Source organism: Mauremys mutica, chromosome 1 (genome assembly GCF_020497125.1).
Source record: "Mauremys mutica isolate MM-2020 ecotype Southern chromosome 1, ASM2049712v1, whole genome shotgun sequence".
Classification (NCBI taxonomy): domain Eukaryota; kingdom Metazoa; phylum Chordata; order Testudines; family Geoemydidae; genus Mauremys; species Mauremys mutica.
The window spans coordinates 61,931,201-61,945,735 of record NC_059072.1 but is presented as its reverse complement, the minus strand read 5'-3'; the positions used below and the strand labels follow the sequence as shown (position 1 = coordinate 61,945,735).

Sequence of the window (14,535 nt, the reverse complement as noted above, 5' to 3'; positions counted from 1 at the left end):
ATACCAGCTAAAAAAGAACTTTTGCAAAATTAAAGGTGTGTTTAAAGAAGGGCAACAAGAGTAATCAAAGGCCAGGAAATACATTCATGTGAGGAGATTGGGGGAATGGTATTTTTAAATAGCTTTAAAAAAGGGGATGAGTAAGAGGGGACAAAATAAAAGTATCAAATAATGAACAGTATAGAGAAGATATATCAGGAGCTTCTGTTCCCCTGTTCCATGACATAAGATTAACTACTAAGGATTAAGAAGTTTCCTGTATCTTCCTCTGAAGCATCTGGCATTGGCCCCTGTTAGAGACAGGAATTGCCACACTGGATCAGATCTGTGGTCCATCTAGTCCAGTCCTGTGTTCCCATTAACACCAGTGTGTAAACTCTGTCAGTTCTCATGTACTCATTTTTTGTTATGTTCTCTTTGTCTAAAGGAAAGTCCACACTTTTTCGTCATGTTTTAACTTGGTTATAAATTTCAGCATAGGCAGAATACTGGTGGCTGTTGCTAGGCTAGGATGAAATGTGACTAACAACATTGGTATCCTGGAACAAACATTTGCATAGCATTTACACTACAGTTTACGATCCTGTTAGGTAACATATCTTAAACCATGACTAAAAATTCACCTGTAAGTACACCAGGGTTGTACTGACAGCTGAAGAACAAGGGTGTGGAAAGAGCCACAAAAATGCAAGTGGAAGATGATGCCACATCTTCACTCTAGTCCCTGAATTTATAAATGGGAGCAAAGAAGGGAGGACCACTTTTGTACTGGAGTCATTAGTCAGCAGTTGAGTATCTTGTAGCCATTTTCTCAGACTAAGTCCGGTGCTGGAATATCAGCAGTGTCTCTTGTTTCTCTACTTCAGAGCTGAAAACAATCCAATGATGAAGGGACTGCTATTTCCTTGTGAAGCTTAGCTGATCAGATAAGGGTGCCATTTCCGTTTTAAATGTGCTTGGTCAAGGAAATTGTGCTTCCCACTACCTGTGTGTTCTTATGTAATAATCTTCTAGGCAGGAGTCTTTTGTTTAGCTCATGAAACAGGCCCCCGAGCTCAACATTGGAATACTATTAATGGCTAAAAATATAGTTAAGATGTTAGATTTCAAAGCGTAGGTCTATACTCACCGTCCGGTGAGTTCGACTTCTCGGAGTTCGAACTATCGCATCTAATCAAGACGCGATAGTTCAAACTCCCCGCACACTCCAGTCGACTCCGGAACTCCACCACCGCGAACGGCGGTGGCGGAGTCGACCTTAGAGCCGCGGAGTTCGACCCCGCCACATCTGGACGGGTAAGTCAGTCGAACTAGGGTACTTTGAGTTCAGCTACGCTATTTGCGTAGCTGAACTTGCGTACCCTAGTTCGAACCCCCCCTTAGTGTAGACCAGGCCAAACATACTTACAGGCTCAGTGATTGTTATTTCATGATGATGATTTCTCTCCTCAGGTTACTTACTTCTCCCTTTCCCTCCTTGAGTTAGCGTAGCTATTATAGAGTTTAAACCAGCATATATTTCCTTACCTTCTCCACAAGACTCACTATAGTATAACCTGGTGTACTAAGCCACTGCCAAACCTGGACCTCTTCATGCAAAATTTGAAGGGGGGGGGGCTTGGGGATGAGGAGATTAATTAATTCGTAAGATCTTTGATCAGTGACCCTCCTGCACAGGTGAGTAGATGTGTGGGTGGTTTTTGAAAGAGAAACGCTCACTCTCACACTTAATTATTGAATGCAAAGAAAACTAACAAACTCCAGTGGTGTAAAACATAGCCCCCAGGGTTTCCCTTGAAAAAGGAACTATGCTTGATTTTAAAATTCAGGGCGTTTTTCTGTGTTTTCTATTAGAAGCTATAGGATTTTTTTTCCCCTTCTACTGTGCTCTGGAGCTTTTCAGAGGCTCAACAATAGATTGGCTTGGCCGGCTTGTTTGGATTACAAAAAAAAGGTTATTGTCTCTGGGACTGTCATAATGCTGTTGGGCTTTTTTTCTTTCCTGTGAAGTTTCCACATTGGCTTTGTTTCAGCAGCTCACAGTGGTAGCAGAGCTGCCAAGCTTCCTCATAGCATAAGGATGGCCACCGATCCAGCAACGCGCACTGCCTCACACTAGTCTAAAGCCGCCTGTAATTGCTTTGAGACCAACAGTTTCCTTTCTCCCCCAATCCTTACCCCACCCCCACCCCAACCTTGTCTCCTTTCTCTGTCTCGTGTGTTCAGATTTTGTGCCAAAAATTCCATATAGCCTTTAGGTGGGAGCTTAATGCAAGTCACCCCCCTTGGCGTTGTGTTAAGCAGCCATCACGCGATATATACTGTAGCTGGCATTGTATCTTAAGAGCTCTGTCTCCTGCTGAACAAGCCTCTGAGCTATCTCAGGCTGCAATTTTCTGGCAGACGTCTGTATTACTAAGTTGAAAGAGCAGTTTCTCACAGCTGGATCTGTGGTACTGGGTTCCCAGGCCTGTGGCTGGTAGAAGTTAAACCTTGTCATGAAGATGGCATGTTTGGTATCTTTCCACATGTCCTCCTGGGCTGTCCATGAGACAACTGATACACCAGTGATGTTTCTTCACTTGTGGCCATAAAGTCTAGCAGCTGCCAATGTTCCATTTCATGGCAGCTTGTGAGGTTTCAGAATTTATTTTCAATCTGTATGGGAACAAAACCCGAACCTTTGGAACATTTTCATGAAAACAGAATTGTGTTGAAATGGCTGGTTTGAAACTGATACCTGAGCTTTTTGAGTCAGGAAGATTTTTTTTTGTGTGTCAGAACTGACCAGAACCTTGGACAAAAAATCCTTCTTGGTGAAAATGTATGTCGCCGCAAAATATTTTGGCTTTGACGAAATTACATTTTATTGAAAATGTTCCAACCAGCTGTAGTCCCAACTACATGTAAGGGATTAAAAACTAGGAATAAAGTGAATAGAAGTCATAAGCAGATTCTGAGCATTCTGTGTACCTAATGGTACAGCTGTTCCCAGATCTGCTGTGTCTGTGAGATTTTGTGGTTGTTGTACACAATTAGCCGCCAATGGTCATCACGTTTTGGGGAGGGATCTCTGTGTGCGACTTACTCCATACCAAAAAGGCTGGTATCCTAGGACTAGCACTAAACAAAAACCATTTTACTATAGGGTCAATATTGTCCACCTCCTGGAATGCTGCCAACCTATTTAGTACTCTCTTTCCTTTCTAACAGGGAAGATCTTTCAGCCTCTGATCATCCGATAAAATGAGTTTAAAGCAAAGTTGTTTTTTTAATTTCGTTTAGTATGGATGACCTTTGCTTTTATTGTGCAGCCTGCACTGGCGTCTGCAGCTCAGACTCCAGCTCTCAAAAATAAGGTCACATTAATCACTTAACGGGGACCGAAAATCCCACACCAAGAGCCAGTTGCGCTTGTTTTGCTTGGGAACACGCAAGTTGATTTGAACAAATAATGTCAAGGTGGATGCTGTCCTGTTCTTTACTGCTCTGTTCAATGTCCTCTGACAGCACATTCAGGTAGCCTGACGGAGAAGTGGATAAGCAGATTGAGAAATGCCACAGAGTGCTTTATGAAGCCGACGCCAGCGCTGCACCCCTGTTTAATATAAATTGATTTATTGAATCAAGCACAGAAGCCTTGTTACAGAAACCTCAGGCTTTATCCTCTAGAGAACCACCTAATAAAACAGCCCCAACTGACACTCCTCATTAGCTTCCCTCGGATCCCAAGGCAGTATTTAAAGTGGCAGCGTCCCTTTTTTAGGCCTGAATTTATCTGCTGGTCAATGCCTGTGGGTCTAATTAACTTAGCATTATTAGTCTTATTCAGATAAGCTGCATTTCCTAACAGCTTGACTCCAAGTTGTAAAGAGTAATTGGAAGTCTGCAAACCCTGCATCTTCACCCACTTGATTACACCTTTTAGCCAAATTCATGCAATTTACAATAAAAAGTTCATATTTTTATTAGTATTTTATGGGCTTTTTTTGTCTAGTGGAACCCTCTGTGCTTCCTCTGAAATGCTGACTGTATTGTTGTGCTTAGACCTCCGTCTCATAGCCTTTGTAGAACTGCCAGGGAGAGATCAAATTTTAATTTCATAATTACTTCACAAGAAAGCAGCCTTTTCCTGGTCGTGCCTGGTATTAATTTCCTCCCAGCGACTTACATTTTCATAATTTAATGATTATGGCAACCTTGGCAGCTTTAGGCCTTTCTAGAGAAGAGGGGGGTAGGATGTCATTTTTGCAGCAGGAACTGTAATCCAGAGCTGCTAGCAAACAGAGCAAGAGGGAGAATTAGTCGCTTGCAAAGCTCCTGTAACAGGAGAGGGGCTGGAGTTGGAGAATGGTTCTTTCACGTGTGGATGAGGCAGCTCATTGCCTGCTTGTCTGGAGCACAGCTCTGGAATGATAAATGGTTATTTGCAATGTGCATGTTCTGCATCTTTTCAAGATTTGCAGCTCTAGCTGCAGGAACAGCGGGGGATGAGACCTGACTTGCTGTGTACAGCACATCTCCTGACACTGATGAATGACTCTGCTTTCCCCAAGTGCACACATGCTGCAGGAACTGAGCCAGTGTCTTTGGAGCAGGATAAAACAAAGACAGAACAGAAAAGTAATAGTCATTGCTGCACCAAAAGGAGAAAAGTAGAGCCGCAAGATGCCATAGCAGTTCCCCACAGTTTGTGCAACAGACCCCTCTCTGCAGGGTTCTCTGTAAAAAAGGATTTTACCTCCTTGGTATATTTTAATGTGAAAATCTTTTATTTGGTTTGAGTTGCTTATTTCTGCCATCTTCCCCTCCCTCACAACTACCACTCCATTGTCTTCTATCCAGAGACAGGTAAATAAGGGATCATTTCTAGTCAGTTTCGTCTGTGTTCCTCAAGGATTAAAACCCCACTTTGTATCTGCATGAGCTGGGAATGTTGGTTAGAGAAGTAACGTGGGGGTATTGAGAACAGCTTGTGTTCTCAAACCTGTCTGGCTTTGTCTCTCAAACCCGTCTTGAAGGGATGTCCCTAGCCTTGTTATCACTGCAAACAGAACATGTCTGAAACTGCTGTCCTTTCCTTTTGCTTAATATAAGTGGCTCGTGACGTTACGTGTCAAGCTATATCCCCTTGAAACCACGCCACGTGCCATTAACTGTTTCCATTGGGTTGTTTGTTCAGGTTTGTACTGGATGTCTCATTGGGGGGGACTCAGCAGTGTAAGTAGGGCAGTACGGTCTGCTATACTGTACCAGCAAGATATTTATAGCTGGTATGGCATGCCAAAAAGACACTGGAGGAGCAGAACGTGGGGCTGCCAGGAGGCCCCACGTCGGCAGCTCCTCTGGCGCAGCTGTACCGCCCCCAGCCCTTCCACGCAGGGTCTCCTCTGTATGTACAGCAGCCCTGCCAGAGGTCAGGGCTGGGGGCAGTACAGCAGCACCCGGTGGTCCCACATTCTGCTCCTTTCCCCGCTGTAATTCCCAGGAGAGCTGTGTCTCTCTGGGGTCTGTACAGCAGCCCCGCCAGAGGACAGGGCTGGGGGAGCGGGGCTGGGGGCAGAAGAGCTACGCAGGAGGAGCTGACGGTGTTCTGCTCCTTTCTGCGCTACGGTTCCGAAGTCTCCAGCACGCACAGCAGGAGGAGGACAGAGACCCCCGCCCCAGGTAAGGGGAGTGGGTCATAGGGAGGGGATGGGAAGAGCATGGGGGCCCTGGGCTGGGGGAAGTATGGTGCTCCTTCCCCCACCCCCGTTAGCTGCTCCTTCCCCCACCCCCGTACTGGTAAGAAATGGATTCCACTTGCACCGCTGGAGGAACTTGCAATGGACTCTGGCAACTCTGTAGTCAGTCTCAGTAGAAAGGAAAGCATAGAATGGACGTGAAATCTGAACTACCTTCTCATCCGTAGAGCTGATCCTTCCCAGAGTAAGGCTGAGGCCTGTTAATGCAAACTATCCCTTGCAGTTCTGCTATCAGTGCCAATCTGTTCATGCCCAAGGATGTTAATACGACGCTTTTCATGAGCGATAAATTCACTCAATTTTCTTATTAAATGAGTATATTTAAACAAAGTTGATTTAAAGTACCATATATTTTTTTCATGTTCTATGAAGCCAATTTAAAAATTGTGTATGTAGAAAACAGATGAGACAAAAGTCTGGCAATCTAATCCATAGGCACCAACTTTCCATGGCGCCAGTGGGTGCTCACGCCCCCCCCCCCCGACTCCACGCTTTCCCCACCCCTGCCCCACTCTCATTTCAACCCCTTTCCCCAAAGTCCCCACCCCAACTCTGCCCTCTCCCTGCCCCTATGGACCCCTTCCCCAAATCCAGGCCCCGCCGTATTCCCCCTCCCCACCCCTCACACTTGCCGCGCAAGTGCTAGGAGCCAAGGGGGGAAAGTGGGCATGCGGTGCGCCCAGGGAAGGAGGCTGAGGCAGAGCGGGGGCAGAGTTGATCTGGGGTGGGAGGGTGGGGCGGGGAGCTGCTGGTAGGTGCTAAGCACCCACCAATTTTTCCCCATGGATGCTCCAACCCTGGAGCACCCACAGAGTCAGCGCCTATGATTTAATCCATATTTAGGCACTAAGTGGTGTTGTTTTTTCAAAATTCAGCATCAAAAGGTTCCCAATGGTGTCAGTAGGATTCACTGGGCACGCAGGAATTTTGAAAACCAGACAGGTTCCTAAGTTTAGGTTCCGGTTTTTCAAAATCTGGGTCTTTGTGCCTAAAAGAGAAGATGTGAACATTCATAACCTTTTAGAGGATTTTAACTATTTAAAGAACCCTTTGTGGTAGCTGCTGTCATTATCAATGCATGGAAAATTTGTTCCAGAGATTGCCCTGAGCAGAACATTTAGCAGTGTCCTCCTAATTTTATGCAGTGTTCTTAGACCAGATTCCACTTAGCGTATGAGTAACATCATCTAGATCAGGGGTGGGCAAACTTTTTGGGCCGAGGGCCACATCAGGGTTGCAAAATGGTATGGCTGGCCAGGTAGGGAAGGCAGTGCCTCCCCAAACAGCCTGGCTCCCTCCCACTTCCTGCCCCCTCAGAACCCCTGACCCATCCAATTCCCCCTGCTCCTTGTCCCCTAACCGCCCCCTCCCACTTCCCGCCCCCTGACTGCCCCCCTCAGAACCCCCGACCCATCCAATCCCCCTTGCTCCATGTCCCCTAACCGCCCCTTCCCACTTCCTGCCCCCTGACTGCCCCCCCTCAGAACCCCCGACCCATCCAATCCCCCTTGCTCCATGTCCCCTAACCACCCCCTCTCACTTCCCGCCCCCTGACTGCCCCCCCTCAGAACCCCCGACCCATCCAATCCCCCTTGCTCCATGTCCCCTAACCACCCCCTCTCACTTCCCGCCCCCTGACTGCCCCCCTCAGAACCCCCGACCCATCCAATCCCCCCTGCTCCATGTCCCCTAACCACCCGGGACCTCACCTCCTATCCAACCCCCCTGCTGCCAGTTTCCTGACTGCCCCCCTGACCCTATCCACATCCCGCCAGGACTCCTATCCAACAGGCCTCCCGGGACTCCCACGCCATATCCAACCCCTGCCCTGTCCCCTGACTACCCCCTCCTGGGACCCCCCATGCCTAACTGCCCCCCGGAACCCTACCCCCTATTCAACCCCTCCCCTCCCTGTCCCCTGACCACCCCCTCCCAGGACCCCTGCCACTAACCCAGCCCCTGTGGGGCTCTGCGAACATGGGCAGAGGACTTAGGAGGAGCAGGGGCAGCCGCGCAGCCGGAGAGAAGCGGCGCTTTCCCTAGCTGGCTACGCGGCCACCTGGTGCTCCTCCTGAGTCCTCCAGCCCATGCTTGTGATGCTCCTGCCACCCACACCGCCCGCCTGCTCCCCTGAGGCTGCGTATTAGCCTCCCTCCCTGCTCTCCCCTGCCCCCCCCCCTTGCAGGAGGTGCGCTGGTGCTGAGCTGCCCGGCGGTGGGGTAAGCTGAGGCTGCAGGGAGGGGTCAGGGGCTAGCCTCCCAGGCCAGGAGCTCAGGGGCCAGGCAGGACGATCCCGCGAACCAGATGTGGCCCGCGGGCCGTACTTTGCCCACCTCTGATCTAGATCCCGGTTGCTTCTAGTTTTGGCACTTTGTAGCAGAGTGGAACCCTGCTCCGGCCCTGAAGGGGTTAAAAACAGCCCTGGGAAGGGGCCGAGGCTGGAGAAAGCAGTCTTTAGGCTGGGGCAAGAAGCTGGGCTGATTGGGAAGTGGCTGCAGCTGGGCCACACCCCAATCAGGCCACAACTGGCCCCTATAAAAGGCCAGGAAGCCAGAAGCCGAAGGACAGTCTCTCTCTGCCTTCAGAGAGAGAAGGGCCTAGCTGCAGGGAGCTTGAGACTGGATACCTGAGTGAAGCAGGGCTGGGGAAAGGCTGGGGAGCTCCAGCCTGGAAAGCCCCAGGCTGTGGCCTAGCAGAGGGCCAACAGGTACTGGGGGTTGCAGAGGGCAGCCCAGGGGTAGGCCAAGGCAGCAGGTCCAAACCCCTTTGCCTGTGATGAGTAGGCTGATACTGCAGTCTGCCCCAGAGTGTGGGCCAGACAATGACTGGCAGTAGCCAATACACTGAGGCAAGGTGGGGATAGAGGGTGGGGGTTCCCCAAGGAGGGGAGACCTAGAGAGAAAGGGGTTACTGCCAGGGGCAGCACCCCATGTGAAAGGGCACCGGGTCCAGGGAGGGACTTGGGGCCAGAAGACAGGCGGATCACCAGCCTGCAGGGTGCGCTCCAGCGCTGGACTGAGCTAATTCCCGGAGTCACCAGCAGGAGGTGCCGCAGGGGTGAGTCCCGTCCCGTCTACACACTACTTTTGGCTCCTGATGCAATTTGGCCTTGTTTTCCAAAATGTTGGTACTGAATCCAAATATAACTTTGTGTGTGGTGTGTATGCTAGGCCTTTACTGAGTATTTCTGGACTGCAACAGTCTTTCACACTTTTTAAAAATGAAAAAAAAAAAAGACAAAACCAAGTAAAAAGTACAGCTAGATCCATCCGAGTACATGCTACCCTCTCTCGTTACTTTTTCCTTTTTAAACCCAGTTTTATGTGATGGAGGCATTGACAGGATTTAAGGAGGCTCAGAGCAGTAAGCAATATCACAACCTTGCTTTTACTACTACTTTTGTCATGCTCTTGTGGCCATTGTTTTTTTCTGAGACATTGGTCAGGAAAATAAGGAGAAAACTGAAGGGCTGTGTCATTTACTTCATATCTGGTACAAAGCTGGCTACAGAGCTTGCTTGTACACACCAGATGTGTTCATCATGAGATCTTTTAATGCACTGCTAGGTATGGCTGAGGTTCATTTGGATAAGGTAAATATTGTGCCACCTGAAAAGTATAATACCGTTCAGCATTCCATTCCATTTCCCCTTGCAAGTTCTACATTCCTGCCATTTACAATATTTACACTATCATGCTGTCTTTGAGGTTGAGCACATATCAGTCTGTCAAGTGTCTCTGAATCATACTTGTTTTCTAATTCTATGAACCAGATGTGTAATAACTTGGTCATTTGGCTATCCATTAGTTGCAGCAACTGGCTGTGGTCACTTTTGAAAGTTTGAGTCATCATCATCTTGTTCTGAGTCTGCCATCTGTAGAGTTTGTTCTGTTTGTTGTTCTTTCTGAGGAACAAAATGTAGATGTCAACAGTTTCTGCTGTACTCTCCACTGTCAGTCTCTATCACATATGATCTGGATGCTGAATTCTTTTTCTTTACAACAGTTCGAGTTGTCCATCCTTTTCTCCATCCAATTTGACATTAACACAGTCACCAGGCTCTAGACTTGGCAGTTCTCTGAGTGACATCTGTTGTAAAAGTGTACATAAGCTCTTTGAGCCTTTTAATCCAATTTGGCTACTCTCTTCATGTGTGGCCACTTTGGAAACAGGTTTTTTTCCAGAGTTGGAACAGTAGTTCTGAGTAGTCTTCCCATCAGGAATTGTGCTGGGCTGTATCCTATAACTGCTATGTGTTGATCTGTAACTCAGAAGAGCAAGTAATGGATCTTTCTGCTGTAAGACTTTCTTGGGTGCCTGTACAGCTCTCTCAGCCAATCCATTCGCTTGTCGCTAATGTGAGCTGCTAACAATATGATCAAAGTCATATTTCATTTGGAATTACTTAAATTCTGCTGCAGTGAATTATGGTCCATTGTCCATCACTAATTGTTCTGGAACACTAATATGAGCAAAAGCACACTTCAGTTTCTCGATAACACTGTGACATGCTATGTCTTTTAAGTAAATTATTTCTATATACCTGGAAAAATAGTCCACTATGACCAGGTAAGGATGTCCTCTGACTTTGCATAAATCAGCAACTAGCCTCTTCCAAAGTCCCTCTGGTAGAGGTGTTTGTACAATATATGGCTCACGTTGTCTCTTAAGTTGATTTGTACTGGATCTCCTTTCAAAAGTCTGATATCATCAAATCCTCTGTCAAGTTCTTCCACCTTTCTCCATAGGCCCATTGTGACTGGCATGCTGTGGCAGAGAAGGCTGCTGGTCTTTGATCCTTTGATCACATGCATTCTAAAAGCGGCATCGAGTTCTGTGATACCTTATATACTAACAAACGTATTGGAGCATGAGCTTTCGTAGGTGAATATCCACTTCATCGGATGCATGTCATGATGCATGTATTCATCCACGAAAGCTCATGCTCCAATACGTTTGTTAGTCTATAAGGTGCCACAGAACTCGTTGCTGCTTTTACAGATCCAGACTAACACGGCTACCCCTCTGATGCATTCTAAAAGCATTGCTTTTGTCTTTGTAATTTTGTTTCTGTGGTGAACAAGCCCATGCGGTTCAGAATACCTCCAGGGCTAGTCAGAACTGTGTCAGATGACTTCAGCTGTGGAAGGGACTGACGGTGATTGTAAGTCCCTTCTGAGATGACTGTGACATCAGCTCCTGAGTCAATTTTAAAGTCAATAGTCTTACCATGAATATTCAATTTAAGTGATAGATCCCAGAAACAATGGCTCTTGATTGTCTGTAATACGAATCAATTCCCTGACTGCGTTGGTGAGGCAAACAGCTGCAAAATATCCATATTTCATGCATTTATTATACTCTGTGCTCTGGCTGGACATGCATCATCTCTTGGAATATGACTTTTTTTTTCCACACCTTGTGCATGTAGGGAAGTTCTCTCTCCTTGCCTCAGGGGTTTAATGATGATGACTTCTAATGTATAAATGTCTTTTTACAATTTCTAAGCTAGTTTCAGGCTTTTTAAGTTTGTCAGATTTCTCTAGGTTTTGCTGTTTCACTAGTTCAGAGTGTTTTGCTATTTGAATAGCTGTGACTAGGGTTAAATCTGTCTTCAATTGTAGCTTCTGGGAAGGGTTTTCATCTGCTAATCCAATAGCCAGTCTCTTTGATATTTTTATGTTTTTCATTCCGAAAATCACAGTTTTCAGCCAATGTGTACAGAGCTCTTATAAAACAATCAATGTTTCCCCCTCGTTCTTCAATTCTCTGGTGAAAACATGCTCTTTCATAAACCACATTTCTTTGTGGTATAAAGTATGTATCAACATAGCCTGAACCCTTTAGCATAGACACCTTCGTGACTGTCTTCAGTAAAATCAAAGGATTTAAAGAGATGCTGTGCCTGCATCCCCATAGCATAAATTAAAGAAGCTGAAGTTCTCTGGGGCATCAAAGAGTGGCATGTTGAGATCCCACAACCTTCATTGCCATAGGTGCCGACTCCATGGGTGCTCTGGGACGGAAACACCCACAGGGGGAAAAAAGTGAGTGTTCAGCACCCACTAGCCTCCTGCCAATCAGCTGTTTGGTTCCCCCTCTCCCCCACCAATCAGCTGTTTGGTGGCAGGAAGAGGTATAGTGAGGGCAGGGCACTGGGGGAGGGGGAAGAGCAGGAAGAGGCAGGGCAAGGGTGGGGCTTTGGGGGAAGGGGCAGAATGGGTGCGGGGCTTTGGGGCATAGTGGGCATGGAGCACCCACCCAGAAAAATGAAAGTCAGCACCTGTGTTCATTGCTGTTTTCCTTCTTTCTGAAACCAGTGTTGCTTTGTTCCTTCTGTTTCTGTTCTTAATTTACTCCTGACACCATGTCATTTGCTTCTGTACCAGATAGGAACTGACTACAGAGCTTGCTTATATACACCAAATGTGTTCATCATAAGATCCTTTGATGCTCTGCCAGGGAAGGAAGAGGTTCATTTAAATAAAAAGCCACCTAGTGGCTGGACAGTATAATACATTCATTACAAGTCGCAACCGAACTGCATTTGTTTTGTTATCGAAGGGAGCTTAGGTTGAATTACGTGGATGTTTCAAGAGGACTTGCGCTGGCATTTTTTACAAAATGGAAGACTCCTCTACCTCCGCATGCATCTGTTTTATGACATACCAATGGCCATATAGTATCTTTATATATACAGTGCTCTCTCTATAAACAACACTGGCAAGCATAAATGCAACTTTATTTCTTAAAGTCAAGTGAAATAGCGCAGAAGGTTGTAGCCTGTGTAAAATCAACAGTAGGTTTCACACAGTATAAATCAAAGGGAACTTCACAGTTTCCTTCCTCCTCCCCAGCGGAATCACTAAACTGCTGGCTGAAAAGCTGTCCTTTATCATTCTCCTGCAGGTCTGAACTTCACTACACACGCTTCTCCCTCTGGGGAGAGGAAGAGAGACCAAACAACATTGCTTAATGCCCAGCTGGAAGATTCTCAGTTATTATGGTGATGAATATATTACAAAATCAATGATGAATTAATAAGAAAAGTAATTAATAATGTTATCTTATATTAGCACCAACCATGTGTCTGGCACTGTCCATGAAGGCATAAGGATAGACTTGGTCCTTGCTCCAAGTAACTTACAGCATAGGGTACATTGGGAGAGTCAGAGGCTTAAGAATTTTTAACTTTTCTGTAGTCTTGTGGCTCAAGATCAGGCTCAGTTTGTAATAAAAAAAGGAAATTGTCAGGGAGTTAGTGCCATGGCTTAGTGGTGTTTGCTATTTGAAATATATATAAAACAAGCCAAAAATATTAGTTTAGAAATCCTTCATGGCTTGTTGGCCTTACTAGATTATGATGTGAGAGCCATTTGGAGCCATCCGGTATATGGAATCACATAACATCCTGGTTATTTAGGGTCAGATTCTGACTGGCCATAATACAGCCATGCTGGGAAATGAAACCTCCCCAGTCCTCTATGGGTTTGGGCTCCTCCCTGCATTTTGGGTTTAATTGGGGGTGGGGAAATGTGCCCCAGAGCAGGTGGGGAGTGAGTGGAGCTGTCGCAACCGTTCCCCTCAAATTATCAGCCAAGTTGGGGGGAAGGGGAGGAAGTAATCTGCATCCTTTTCAGGGCTACAGTTAGTTACTTTCTACTGGAAACAAAATAGAGAGCAAGCGAGGAATTTGTGACTCTTAAGACCTTGCACCAGTTACCTAAGTTAAAGGTGCTCACCCTGTAGCTTTTTAACGGGGCATCCCTGTCAGCTGTGCTCAGGCACAGTGGGAGAACTGAGCCCACCTTGTACAGTGGTGATAGGTGTTATAAGTCCTTCCCTGGGCTGCTCCTCGGCAGCACACCTACATATGGCTCCATATGCAGGGTTTAGCGACGGATCTCATGCCCGCCCTAAGGTTGCACATGAGGTGATCTATGACTCTTCTCCTTTCAGATTCTGGATCTGATCTGCTTCCATCCCCCCCCATAGAGAACCCCAGGAAGACATCACTCAGATGCTTTCTCAACATTACATTGCTGCTGTGCACTTCAGTTCAGTAGCCCCATGTGCTCTCCTCATTGAGATGTTCCCCATGTATTAACCTTGTTCCTCCAGCGCTAGAGCATCCTGCGTTCATTCACTCCTGTAGAAAGACACCCTCCCCCAGGCTGTCCGATCATGTAGACTCAAGACTTCTGTTCTTCCACAGATTCTGCTAGTATCTCATCTTGGTTCTTTCTGCTGTACAACTGACTTTGTTCCTTCCATCAAGAAACCATCTTTGCTTTTGAATTGAATCAGTGCACTAAGTTTACTTGGTGTGTCTAATAGAAAAATCTTTTTTTTTGTTTATTTAGGGTGTGAGTATCACATAATTTTTGTAATGGACAATTATTTCTCCCCAAGAAAGTGGAAGAACATCAACCCAAGAAATCATCCTTTGGCTGTACTAGCTCAATAGCTTAGAGCATAGAAAAGACTCAGTTGTGCTTCCTACAGCAGAGCCAGTATTTCCCCAGTTTGTAGCTGTATTTTTCAGTCTGTAGCATGAATGCCTTCTTTAATTGTAGTATCTGGGCAGTAGCAGCTACATAGAACATGGATTTCACAAAAAAAGTGGCGTTCATTGTATGATAGACTTTATCTGCTCCAAGAGCTGCATTTCAATGCACAGGGTAAATAATATGCAGTTATTATTTTTCACTCAAATACATTTACCTAACTTTTTAATATGGAAACAAAAATTGAAAAAGCTAATTTCGACACCAGCTGACAACGCAAGGCA

At 46.3% G+C, this 14,535-nt stretch overlaps 1 protein-coding gene across 3 annotated transcripts in view; it reads left to right on the top strand.

Moving 5' to 3' along the window:
- The window catches only part of PPM1H (protein phosphatase, Mg2+/Mn2+ dependent 1H), a 232,889-nt gene that overhangs the window by 186,451 nt on the left and 31,903 nt on the right, over positions 1–14,535 (top strand). The window lies entirely within an intron of this gene.